A 14,530-nucleotide genomic window follows, 5' to 3' on the forward strand; every position below is an offset into this window, starting at 1 on the left:
TGTGAACGCAAAGCCTTTAGTTGGCAATGTATTTCACACGAAGCTCCTGCGTGAGCACAAATCTAAGGACGCCGTCGTTTTTGAGGTCGTCGTAGCGTGCGCCTATTGGGAGCGAGTCGTCTGGAGGCCTGGTACTGAGACACGGGAATTAAACAAGCTAACGTTAACTGCGTTATCGTTTTCTGATATCTCTGACTAAGCGAACAAAAAAATGAACCATTAAGTGTTAACGTTATGCTATTGTCCTGATTACATCACAACCTAATCAATTTAGATTTCCACCGGCCTCAACACAAGATTACACTAACGTTATCTAAGCTAACTGTATCAACTAGCTACCCCTCCTCCTCACTAGTATTAGCTAGCCTGCTAGAATGCCCAGCAAGCTAGCTACCTTGCTATCACTTGCCACTGGTCGTTGACTGAGTAGTAGTTAGCCAGCTAACAACATCAACAGTATTTTGACAACTAGTTGATTAGCTAGCAAGTAAGTCAACTAACGTTACGTTTTCATTTGAGCTCAGCTTGTTGTTTTGGATGATATGTGGGAGACTACCGAACCGTTTTGGAATACGGGTACTAAAATTGTTACGTAGTTCGCTTACATTCTAGAAGAGAAGATACGCAAGAAACGCATGCTTTTCAGTTCTAACGTTAACTCGCTAACTAGCTGGATTTTTAACAAATTGTCACTTTTCGATGTTAACGATGATGAACGTGTTTACTTCTCACATATATGGCCTGTCAATTTGACAATGATAAGTGATGTGACATACAACGCCATTTGCGTTCCTTCAACAGCATTTGAAGTAGGAAATATTTCGGAACTACGCCAAGGATCCACAACTGTAATGTAAACTTAGCTAGCTAGCTAACGTTAGCTGCTTCGGACCGGACTCTTTGTATACCTGACGAGACTTCGGTTTAAGCGTGTTCTCTTGCTCGATTTGGCGAAACCGTGATATCTGCACTTATGCAGTTGCCACTAAAGTAAGATGGTAACAAAACATTTGAAAAGGCGTTTGATATTTAGAATAAGGACTTGGAGCTGCTTGCTTGCAGTCGCCATTTTGTGTGGTCTGAAGAGAAGTGGATAAACGTTTGCGTTTTATAGAACATGTTTATTTATTTATTTTACCATTATTTAACTAGGCAAGTCAATTAAGAACAAATTCTTATTTTCAATGACGGCCTAGGAACAGTGAGTTAACTGCCCTGTTCAGGGGCAGAACGACAGATTTTTACCTTGTTAGCTCGGGGATTCGGTCTTGCAACATTTCGGTTACTAGTCCAACACTCTAACCACTAAGCTACCTGTAAGGAAACAATCCGATTTGTCATATTTTGTTTGTCTGAAATCTCAACCATATAGTGAACCTTGTTGGTGTATTTCAAAGTACAGTAACTTAGCATTGTTTTTCGTGAAAATGAGTTACGCTGCTGCTGTCGACACTACTTTCGTTTTGACTGATCACTCTTGACTTTGGCATAACGTTAGTATCCCCTGATTAGGGTCAGAACAAGCATTTCACGTATTGACGTTGTCCAGTCCACATATTTGTATCCATAAGTACACACACAGCCCCACTTAATAGTATTTTGTCTAGTCTATGTACCAGGACCCCTCGGAGGTGTCACCTTTTTTTCCCTCTGTTGCATACCTTTTCCGACAGTAAATTGCATTTACCACTAACGTTATTGGTTAAGTTTAATTGTTTTTATGGAGTCTTTAGTATTTATGACCATTCATATCTATCTACGCTGGTACCAAATGCATCCGGATTTGTGTCAAAAGGCAGTGGAAATGGTGAGGGAGAATTCAATAAAATGTACTGTACACAAGGGGGTTTGAAAGACAGGAGGGGTGTTGAGTTTAGAGGGAGAACAGGAGAATTTGGCTAACCCCCTTTTAATCAAGTCAAATGTGTGACCACTCGACGGTTCAGCCTAGCAACAAAAGTAGGATGTAACAAATGATTTCTAGAAAAATGCATGCTAAATATTCACAGTATTAGTTGAGCGAGAAAGTTAGGTATAAATTCATTTGGGATGTGACAAATGGACACATTTTCTTAACGTTTAAACTGCTCTTTTTAACGGGTTTCCATTAAAATGAAGGAAAAAAAATGCATAAAGTTCCACGTGAATTCACGATGTAGCTTTGCTACTGCCAGCATTGGTTTGGGTTTCACGGTGCGTCCCTTTCAAATGGTTAAGCGGTGCACCTGTACTACCATTTACTGTACCTCGTAACGTTTGCAATTCTTTCTCATTTAACTTCTCAAATTATTGCCGTACAGAACTCTGCTGCTGTCGCTTGCCTTTCGCTGCCATTTTCCAACTGTTAACGATGACGGATTAGTGGTGGATAGTCGACTCCAAAATATTAACTCCTAAGATTTAGTATTTTTTGACCGGAGGAGACTTAGTAGCCGTATTTTCGAGAACACTTGCATCTTTCATAGCTTGCGAGGGACGGAGAGAGAAGAGGGACACAGTATAGACAGGTTGACTACCAGGCAGACAGAACCGTGCACTTAGGCCTGTCTATCGGCAATCAAAAACTCGCAATGGAATGCTGTATCTCACAATTTCTTGGCTTGCAATGTCTCGAACTTTCATCAAAGCAGGGCCTAGCATCAATTAATTGACTGGGTTATTGAGATGAAAGAGATGCAACACTTCGCTCTCACACAGTCACACACAGTATGTGCACAGGTTTGGTAGCCAGGGCAACAAAACAGCAGAGAAGTTGAACCACACACTTCAACACTCTTAGTTGCAGATTTGTCTCTTATAAAATACACTGCCAAAAAAAACAATGATTATGAAGTTAAACAAACCATACAACTCTATGCACAATAATTATTTTTAACAATTTACACAGAAAATGTAACACATTTACTTGAACAGTGCAGATGCCAATTTTGGTAATAGAATGATGGCACAAATAGCAAAAGCCATCATTCTGTTACCAGACATTGCATCTGCACTCAAGTCAATTAGTTTTAGTACAAATTTTCTGTGGGGAAAAAAACCCAAACTAGTCCAGCATCATTCTGTTACTATGGAATTGCCCTCTATCTTTCTTACTTGCCCTCCTCAAATTTCTGGGTACACTCTGTGGTTGAGTAACCATGGTAACTCCATCCTTGGCCTAGTTGTAGGTTTTACCTCTGAATGGAGGGGTATGGACAGGGAGCGAACAATAAAATCCATACATTTTATTGGATAAACGAAAGCGCTTAAGTTCAACATCTTCCCGTTAATCATGATTCATTAATCAATAATGATTCACAGTCTTGATTAGTACCATCATGTTATGGTGAAACTATACAAATAGTCTATTAGATAAACTAGTCTAATATTAAACAGCTCATATGGATTTTCTGTCTGTCTCCCTCATGAAATTGTCTGAAAGCAGCTCCTGGAACATTGACTGCATCTAGATAATGATCAAATCAAATGTATTTATATAGCCCTTCGTACATCTGCTGATATCTCAAAGTGCTGTACAAAAACCCAGCCTAAAATCCCAAACAGCAAGCAATGCAGGTGTAGAAGCACTACCATCTAGACTGTTGACTCGTCACACCTCCCTCATATATGCCATTCCATGAAAGCCTTTCAGTAGCGCCGTGCCCGGCATACTTTGGTCATGTAGTGTATGTGGACACCTGCTCGTCGAACCTCTCATTCCAAAATTATGGGCATTAATATGGAGTTGGTCCCTGCCTTTGCTGCTATAACAGCTTCTGCTCTTCTGGGAAGGCTTTCCACTAGATGTTGGAACATTGCTGCGGGGACTTGCTTCCATTCAGCCACAAGCATTAGTGAGGTCGGGCAGTGATGTTGGGGGATTAGGCCTGGCTCTCAGTCAGCGTTCCAATTAATCTCAAAGGTGTTCGATGGGGTTGAGGTCAGAGTTCTGTGCAGGTCAGTCAAGTTCTTCCACACCGATCTCGACAAACCATTTCTGTATGGACCTTGCTTTGTGCATGGGGGCATTGTCACGCTGAAACAGGGAAGTTGTAAGCAAAGAATCGTCTAGAATGTCACTGTATTCTGTAGTGTTAAGATTGCCCTTCACTGGAACTAAGAGGCCTAGCCCGAACCATGAAAACAGCCTCAGACCAAATTTTCTAATACATTTGTATTTGTCACATGCACCTAATACAACAGGTGTAGTAGACCTTACAGTGAAATGCTTACTTAGCATTTAAAAAAAGTTGGCGATAAGAATAACAAATAATTAAAGAGCAGCAGTAAATAACAATAGCGGGGCTATTCAGGGGGTACCGGTGTCGAGGTAACTGTGTACATGTAGGTAGCGTTATTAAAGTGGCTATGCATAGAGAGTAGCAGCAGCTTGGGAGGGCAATGCAAATAGTCTGGATAGCCATTTGATTAGCTGTTCGGGAGTCAGTTGGCGCTATGCATTTGGACAGGTAGCATTCTCATCACTTCAGAGAACGCATTTCCACTGCTCCAGAGTCCAATGGTGGCGAGTTTTTCACCACTCCACCATGCGCAACGCCAAGCATTGGCTGTTATTAGGCATGTTTGCGGCTGCTCGGCCATGGGAACCCATTTCATAAAGCTCCCGACAAATTGTGCTGACAATGCTTCCCGGAGGCAGTTTGGACCTCTCGGCAGTCCCGTTCTGTGAGCTTGTGTGGCCTACCATTTCGTGGCTGAGTCGTTGTTGCTCCTAGGCGTTGCCACTTAATAACAACACTTACAGTTGACCGGGGCAGCTCAAGCAGGGCAGAAATTTGACGAACTCACTTGTGCCACGTTTAAAGTCACTGACCTCTACTGTAAGGACATTTTATTGCCAATGTTTGGAGATTGCATGACTCCCCCTTGCACACCTTTCCTTGGTTTCTTCGGTGGCATTGCCTAAAAACAGCAGTCTGATTGCATCATGTGTGCCAAGCCAGGACCAGAGTATGTATGTCTGGGCTGCATTCAGCATGAAACAACGTTTAGGGCCGTTGTGAATCGGATGTAGGCGTACGTATTAGAATAACACACATGCCTCTTATATGTGCAGTGTGGATCATGTCGGCTCTACTGGTGACATCTCTATCTGCCATGTACGTTGCACCTTCCTGAATGCGACCCAGATTTGTCTAGACCGTAGGGTGTTTGTGCGTGCGTCCTGTTTGCTTCTCTCTCTCTCGCTGGTGTTCTCATGGACTGTCCTCTCTGTTCTCTTCCCAGGTGTACCCCCTTTTCCTCGTCAGCAGTGTGCTCTGTGAACTATTAGCTGGGCCTTGGCCAGCGTCTCTAAGGGGACTCTTCTCTGGATCGGGTAACGGGCCGGCTCACGCGGCAGCTCCCTTTGCTGAATGAGGCCGGAGAGGAGATGCACTCTCGTATAAGGATCTCCACACAGAGATACACATGTAAGTTTATCATCTAACGTACTAGTATCTTTTCCTCTGGAACCCTGACAGAGGGAGAGTATAGCTTCCCTGGCCATGTCTAATGTGTACTGGATCGTGTTCAGTAGGGAGAAAGTGTTTTGAATTGAAGTGAAACAGGGAGGCACTAGGCTAATACCTGAATTTGTCCAATACAACCACTGATTGTAGTTAGTGCTCCACTGAACAAGACCTAGCTCTGCAGTGGAGAGTTTCCATGACATATATTCATCTAATAACATGGCAGCCTGTGTATGTCTGCTAAAGTGACCCCGAGACGGGAGGCGTGTGTGCCTTCATGTTTTGTTCTGTTTTGAGTTTCACAATGTTCTTGTTATGAGATGGGTGCCTGGCGCAAGGATATGAAAGGGCTTTGTTTTCCTGGTTTTGTCCTTCAGTGTACTATTCTATTTCTGCATCCCCTCTCCATCACTTGCTTTATACCTCTCGCCCTTGCACACACGCACAGCTCACACGCACTCATACTACAGTCTGGGCACGTAAACACACACACAAACACACACCCAGAGCCAGCAGATTGGCTGGCTGTCTCCTCGACTGGAGTCCCTGTTGGTTTTGGCTGCTCTGTTGCCCACGTGATTAATGGCCTCTGAAGTCTGAAGGCGCTTCCTCCTCCTGGCCCACTCTCATCTCCTGTGTGAGAGAGAGTGGGCCAGAGAGAGAGAGACCGTGTTTAATTATTGTGTATTTTATTCCTCTTGCGTTACTTATTACATTTTTTACTATGCATTGTAGGAAAGTGCTCATAGCAAGCATTTCACTGTAAAGTCTACTCCCTTTGTATTCGACACATCTGACAAATAACATTTGAATTGTGTGTTTATCCGCTGCTGTCTCCCATCCCCCCCTAATAATGCAGGCAGCCAGTCCCAGGCAGCCTCCTCTTCCCCTCTCCCACCCATGACAATGTTGCAGTGAGTGCTCAGTAGGGTTGGGCGATGTCAACCTTTGTCCTATCGCGATTATGTACCCATATACGATATACGATACTATCGCCCGTATTGGCCATCCCCCCCAAAAATGTTATACATTTATGCAACTGGAGAAATCATGATGAAAGATAATGTTTATTAGAAAGTCTGGCAAGTGAATGCAATGGAAAATCTTTTCTAATATTATTTTCTGGTGGAGGAGCAGAACAGGTTTGTGTGTCTGTGTGTCTGGCGCCCACATGATGGAGCAGTGACCGTCTGAGGAATGGGCTGTCTTACCCGTCGTAAGCTAGGTTATAGGCCTACATCATGGGCTGAATAGAAGCGGTCTACTGTCTTTAGAACTGGATAATAATTGCTGTATTTGCCTCATAAAACAATAGAAACATGTATATTGTCTGGTCTGTCTCATAAAGCTGTGATTGAAAATAAGTAGCCTATGCGTAGGCTATGGAATTTCATGTTATTTTTGAAAGGACTTTAGGACAACACCTTAATATTTTGGGAAATAAGCTACTGTTCCTAATTTGAACTTGTCTTAAAGTTTTTATGGTAGGCCTAGTAGGAGGATAGGTTGTTGGCCATTTGGTTTCTCATGCAAGGATTTTCCCGGCTCACATAAATAATTTATTTCTTAATAAGCTTAAACTTGGAAAAAAAATCTATAGGATATTGTTTTGTTCTCTCTCATTTAATGGCCCTCGGTCTCCTGATGTGGTTTATGCATGGTTGTGGACTTCCAATGTAGTTGTTTTTCTATTTTTGAAAAGTTGTTTTTTTGAGAGTGAAAAAAATAAAATAAACAGGGAAACAGAAACCTGTAACAACAACAACTGAGAAAATGGAATCAGGCAAGAAAAAAAATAATTCTATAGGAGCCTAAATACCTATTCATCCAACAAAACAATGTTTTCTGACTGGGCATTTTTGTTCTGATTTGGTGGTATTCGATGCTCTGTCTGGCCTACATTATTCTCTTGCAGAATTTTGGAGAAAAACTATATAAGGTTATATAACATATTTATGGAAATAGGCTATAATAGCAAATAACAATAGGCAAATTACTTTGAATGTCTCTTGTGTGCTGTCCTGCTGTGCGACGTGAGACTTACTGCGCAGCGCCAGTCAAGTTGATATAGGCTAAACCATCGTCTGTCACATCATGATGTCACCATCGACGATGGCTGTCAATCACCATCGATAGACAATGCTATCGTAATATCGCCCAACCCTAGTCCCCAGTCCGTCTCTTCCCTCAGCTTCAGAATGGCAGGCAAGGCAGGGCCCATCGTCTTAGCTCTGCCCGGATTCGTCCCAAATGCCAAAATGGCACCCTTTTCCCTATGCGTTTTGTTACGTTACAGCCGTATTCTAAAATTGATTCAGTAGTCGTCGTCCCCCCCCCCCCCCCCTTTGGCAGCGATTATAGCCTCAAGTCTTCTTGAGTATGATGCTACAAGCTTGGCACACCTGTATTTGGGGAGTTTCTCCCATTCTTCTCTACAGATACCCTTCCCCAGATCTGTGCCTCGACACAATCCTGTCTCGGAGTGCTACGGACAATTCCTTCGACCTCATGGCTTGGTTTTTGCTCTGATATGCACTGTCAACTGTGGGACCTTATATAGACAGGTGTGTGCCTTTCCAAATCATGTCCAATCAATTGAATTTACCACAAGTGGACTCTAATCCATTTGTAGAAAAATCTCAAAGATGATCAAAGTAAACCGGGTGCACCTGAGCTCAATTTCGAGTCTCATAGCAAAGGGCCTGAATACTTATGTAAATAAGGTATCCCTGTTTTTTATTTAATAGATTTGCAAAAATGTCTAAACCTGTTTTTGGCTTTGTCAATATGGGATTCTGTGTGTCGATTGATGAGGATTTTGTATTTATTAAATCCATTTTTAGAATTGGGCTAACTTCACAAAATGTGGAAAACGTCAAGGGCCCTGATTATTTTTTCGAAGGCGCTACTTTTGCCCAGGGCCCAAAAGAATAGGGTGCCGTTTAAGACGCAACTCCAGCCTCCCTGGGTGGGTGAAGTTGGAGCTTTGTCACTCTGGCAGCTGCTGTATTGTCCCTGGGTCAGGGTGCACGTGGACAGTCTGGGATGGGGGACGACGACGACAGTGTCTGCAGTACAGAAGGGGACCTTGGGGGTGTCTAAAATGGCACCCTAATCCCTAAAGTGCATTATTTTTGTCCAGAGCCCTATGGTACCATAATCCCTGTACAGTGCACTACTTTTGACTTGAACCCTATGGGTCCTAGTCAAAGTAGTACACTATATAGGAAATAAAGGGTGCCATTTGAGACACATCTCTAGACTGGCTGTATGTGTGAAATCAGATCTGACACATCTGTTACTGGTCGCTGCTAGACAACAGTATAGAAATCAGTGCTCGGGGGGGGGGGTGTGTTATGGTATCTCACAGATATGGAAAAATGGTTATTGAGTAGGATAGTCCTAGGCTTGTGAACTCATTCCGTAGTGTGTGTTTGTGACTTCATTGAATGGGAGGGTTACGTGGGGTCAGCTTGCCTCGGGCAGTTGAAGTCGGAAGTTTACATATACCTTAGCCAAATACATTTAAACTCAGTTTTTTTTCACAATTCCTGACATTTAATCCTAGTAAAAATTCCCTGTCTTAAGTCAGTTAAGATCACCACTTTATTTTAAGAAAGTGAATTGTCAGAATAACAGTAGAGTGATTTATTTTAGCTTTTTTTCCCACATTCCCAGTGGGTCAGAAGTTTACATACACTCAATTAGTATTTGGTAGCACCTTTAAATTATTTAACCTGGGTCAAATGCCTTCCACAAGTTTCCCACAATAAACTGGGTGAATTATGGCCCATTCCTCCTGACAGAGCTGGTGTAACTGAATCAGGTTTATAGGCCTCCTTGCCCGCACACACTTTTTCAGTTCTGCCCACATATTTTTTTATAGGATTGAGGTCAGGGCTTTGTGATGGCCACTCCAATACCTTGACTTTGTTGTCCTTAAGCCATTTTGCCACAACTTTGGAAGTATGCTTGGGGTCATTGTCCATTTGGAAGATCCATTTGCGACCAAGCTTTAACTTCCTGACTGATGTCTTGAGATGTTTCTTCAGTATATCCACGTAATTTTCCGTCCTCATGATGCCATCTATTTTGTGACGTGCACCAGTCCCTCCTACAGCAATGCACCCCTACAACATGATGCTTCCACCCTCGCGCTTCAGGGTTGGGATGGTGTTCTTCGGCTTGCAAGCCCCCCCCCCTTTCCTCCAAAATGGTCATTATGGCCAAACATTTCTATTTGTTTTTCATCAGACCAGAGGACATTTCTCCAAAAAGTACGATCTTTGTCCCCATGTGCAGTTGCAAAACGTAGTCTGGCTTTTTTTTATGGCGGATTTGGAGCAGTGGTTTATTCCTTGTCGAGCAGCCTTTCAGGTTATGTCGATTATAGGACTCGTTTTACTGTGGATATAGACACTTTTGTACCCGTTTCCTCCAGCATCTTCACATGGTCCTTTGCTGTTGTTCTGTGATTGATTTGCATTTTTCGCACCAAAGTACGTTCATCTCTAGGAGACAGAACGCGTCTCCTTCCTGAGCGGTATGACGGTCTCATGGTGTTTATACTTGCGTAGTATTGTTTGTACAGATGAACGTGGTACCTTCAAGCATTTGTAAATTGCTCCCAAGGATTAACCAGACTGAGGTCTTGGCTGATTTCTTTAGATTTTCCCATGATGTCAAGCAAAGAGGCATTGAGTGAAATACATCCACATGTACACCTCCAATTGACTCAAATGATGTCAATTAGCAATTATTAGCAATTAGCAATTATCAGAAGCTTCTAAAGCCAAGACATAATTTTCTGGAGCTTTCAAGCTGTTTAAAGGCACAGTCAAGTTAGTGTATGTAAACTTCTGACCCACTGGAATTGTGATAGTGACAGACAGTGAAATAATCTGTCTAAAAATTGTTGGAAAAATTACTTGTCATGCGCAAAGTAGATTTCCTATCCGACTTGCCAAAACTATAGTTTGTTAACAAGAAATTTGTGGAGTGGTTGAAAAACGAGTTTTAATGACTCCAACCTAAGTGTAAACTTCCGACTTCATCTGTACATAGGCTATGGTGGGATTGTGGATTTTGATGTGAAAGAGATTTTTGGAAGTGTGTTTTAATTATAATTTTTTTGAGCCCTTTAAAACCTGCGTTGTAGAGAATGCAAATGGAATTACAGAATCCAGACATTAAAACGGAATTACAAAATATTATATGAACTTAGTAGGAAAATCAATTATCATAAGACAAAATGCATCAGTGATTCATATTTTCCTTTAACTTTCTGAAGTGGCTTAAACACGGGAATGCCCCTGTCTGTGTGTCCACGCGTTTGTCTACCAATTTGTATAGCCTGGACTAAATATAAGCCTTCAGCAACCACAATAACTTCATTATTTTATAAAAGATTTAACCTGCATTTTTCCAATAATCACTGATCTGGCTTTCAAGTCTGTGAAAATGTCCTTTTTGTTTCAAAGTTAAGCAGAACCATGCATAAAATACACATTCACTAATAATGACTAACTTGTTGTGGCACTGCAGGCATTATAGATTGAGACCTGTGCTAATTTTCTATCTCTCAAGCACAAGCCCACGTGCTAGTGAGTAGCCAGCTGATCTTTCTATTTCAATTTTAGCCAACTTGGATCTATTTGCTAACTAACAAGGTAGTTGAATTGTTATGAACACACCCTTCTGTCCGTCCTCAACTGTTTGAACAGCATGCGAGCCTGTCCACTTTGTTCAGATATTGAAATCAAGTGGCCTACCTTATTTCTCAGAATGAGACCCAGTTGCCAATAACTTACATAATTGTGATTTATGTTTATTGCAGATTTCTGAAACAGACCAGACAGCTAGTATATGTCTTTGGCTAAAATGCTGCTAGTTATGCTGCAGCGCACGACGCTGCATTCATTTTCCAGAATCAATATTCATTGATACTCCCATTTCTAGTAGTCTTATCTGCGCCCAATTTTGAGGAGTTGAGACATAAAAAAAGGTATCATTAGAAAGGTTAACTACTCCTGTATCACAGTAAAATGTCTGTGTGTTGCGGTGTCCATATGCCCAAATCTGTTGGACCAAACCTCCAAATGCAAATAACGAGTTGAAGCTCTTGTCAGAGAGGAAGAAGTGATCTTTCATCTTTGTTGTTGTGAGTGGCAGGGGCTTGTGTTTGTATGTGTGTAAATGGGAAGGAGACGAGACCAAAAAGCTTGATTCTTGCGATAGTTATTTGAAATATCACGCCAAACATACATTTAATATGTCGCCTAGTCCTGCCTGATTCTCTTTTGCCCAGTCTTGTGTGGGTGTTAAGAAACAAATGTGAAGATATTTATAGACACAGCGCTGATTGTCTACCCAGATGAACAGTCATTGGTCTGTTTTAATCAAATCAAATTGTGACGTCATGATGTGGGACAAAAGTTCCATCCCTCCCGAACAGGCTGAAATTCCAGGCATTTGTTTCCCCCAAACATCTTGTACACAAAAAGGGCAAATCGTAATTTTCACAATTTCAGACTGTTAATTCACCCGCGTATTGTGGAAATATATATATTTTTTTTCCCAGGAAAATCATGTTTTTTTAACTGCACTGCCATTTTAAAGTGTATGTGTTTTAGTGTGGCGAGGGTGAAGATTGTATTACAGGGAGGAAGGAGGGGAGCCAAGACCTCTGTCTTCCACACATCTGTTCCCTGTGTGTGTGTGTGTCTGACCCCCGCCTGGCAGTGTGGTTCACTCCACTACTCCTCCACACTCACGCGCTCCCTTGGAGGCTAGCATTCCCCTGCTGCCCCTCTCTCGTTCTCCTTCTGAGTGTCTCTTTCTCTGCCTCTTTCTTTCTTTCTCGCATTGTATCTCTCTCTGAGTACGTTTTCAGTGCATTCGTAAAGTATTCAGACCCCTTGACTTTTTCCACATTTTTGTTAAGTTACAGCCTTATTCTAAAACTAATTACATGTTTTCCCTCATCAATTTACACACAAATACGCTGTAATGACAAAGTTAAAACGGGTTTTTAGTTATTTTGAAAATGAATAAAAAAATACATGCCTTATTTACACAAGTATTCATAAATCACTCAATTGAGCTTAGGTGCATCCTGTTTCCTTTGATGTTTCTGCAACTTGATTGGAGTCCACCTATGGTAAATTCAATTGATTGGACATGATTTGGAAAGGCACACACCTGTCTATATAAGGTCCCACAGTTGACAGTGCATGTCAGAGCAAAAACCAAACCATGAACCCGAAGGAATTGTCCAAAGAGCTCTAGGATTGTGTCGAGGCACAGATCTGGGGAAAGGTATCTGTAGAGAAGAATGGGAGAAACTCCCCAAATACAGGTGTGCCAAGCTTGTAACGTCATACCCAAGAAGACTCGAGGCTGTAATCACTGCCAAGTGTGTGTGATGGATTCCTAAACTTGGAATTGGGTTACTTATCAGGTATTCTATTGAAATATTGAGTGCTGTGGTTTAGAGGGTCTTCACCAGAAGTGAATGGTTATCTGTTGGAGAAAGGTATATGGTGGGTGCAATTTAAGCTTGGAATGTACTGAGTGTAGGGAAAACAATCATATGTGGTAGGCATTTATAAGGGGAGAAAGTAATGGATTAGTGATGAAGGGGGTCGAGGTCAGGTCACGTTAAGGGAGAAGGAAAAGTGTATTGCCAGCATCACTTAGTTTCCTGCCTATCAATAAAGATGCAATGTTTTAGCGAGAAGGAGTAGACTCCACCCAAAGTGGGGTACATATACCACCTCTATTGTAACCAGGTTTTTGTCGATTCAGCAGTTCAAACCTTTGGGAAGAATAAACTTGGTTTAAGCTTTCATAGTCTCCGAGTTCTTACTCTGATAATTAGATCCTAAAATGTTGCTTTTTAATTGTGTATTGTTTATAGATTGAGGGGGGGGGGAAACGATGTAATCGATTGTAGATTAAGGTTTTAATGTAACAACATGTGGAAAAGGTCAAGGGGTCTGAATACTTTCCCGAATGCACTGTACATGCACACTAATTGAGTTTTAAACTGATTATGGCAGAAGGCCGAGTATGGCATTAGTCAGGCAAACACTTTACTCAGCTTATCTTAATCGGTATAAGGCCAAAATCAAAGTAATCATACGCCGATTTAAAACCTGGTTTTCTGACAATAGTTTATATTATTAGTACACTGCTTAATCGGCGTTCCAGCTTTATGTTTGCCTTCACCGGTAGCGCAAGTGAAGTGAGTTCCAAAAAACATCAGTATGCATCTTAGAAATAGTTTTCACATCCTAACTTTGTCCAATTCTCAGAATAAATTAGTCTTTGCAAAAATAACATGGTCACTGTGGTAGAGCTTTGATTTTGATTGCTGATATTTCTGCTTTTATCACAAGTCCCATCAGGCAGCCTGATTTCAGATGTCATACACACAGGATTATTAGAGAAGTCATTCATCTTGCAAAGCATGTGAATGTTTTAATTGAACTATTATATTATTATTACTATTATACTATTATTGTGTGCATGTAACTGTACTCTCTTAATCTCCCTCCCTCTATCTCGTTCTCCATTGCTGTCTCTTAATTTGCCTCTTTCCCTCCATCTCCCTTTCTCTCCGTCTCGCTCTCTCTTGCACAACACAATCAGGTGATTTAGGTCAATTGAACAGTGAACAAATGGTCTGACAGACAACGATATATGTTCCACACAATACATTTCAACCTGAATCCAATTACATTTATTTATATAGCCCTTCTTACATCAGCTGATATATCAAAGTGCCGGAATCAGCCCTTGCCTTAACAGGAAGCCAGTGTAGGGAGGCTAGCACTGGAGTAATATGATCAATTTTTGTTGGTTCTAGTCAGGATTCTAGCAGCCGTATTTAGCACTAACTGAAGTTTATTTAGTGCTTTATCCGGGTAGCCGGAAAGTAGAGCATTGCAGTAGTCTAACCTAGAAGTAACAAAAGCATGGATTAATCTTTCTGCATCATTTTTGGACAGACAGTTTCTGATTTTTGCAATGTTACGTAGATGGAAAAAAGCTGTCCTTGAAACAGTCTTGATATGTTC

The sequence above is a fragment of the Oncorhynchus clarkii genome, chromosome 12 (assembly GCF_045791955.1).
Source record: "Oncorhynchus clarkii lewisi isolate Uvic-CL-2024 chromosome 12, UVic_Ocla_1.0, whole genome shotgun sequence".
NCBI lineage: Eukaryota > Metazoa > Chordata > Actinopteri > Salmoniformes > Salmonidae > Oncorhynchus > Oncorhynchus clarkii.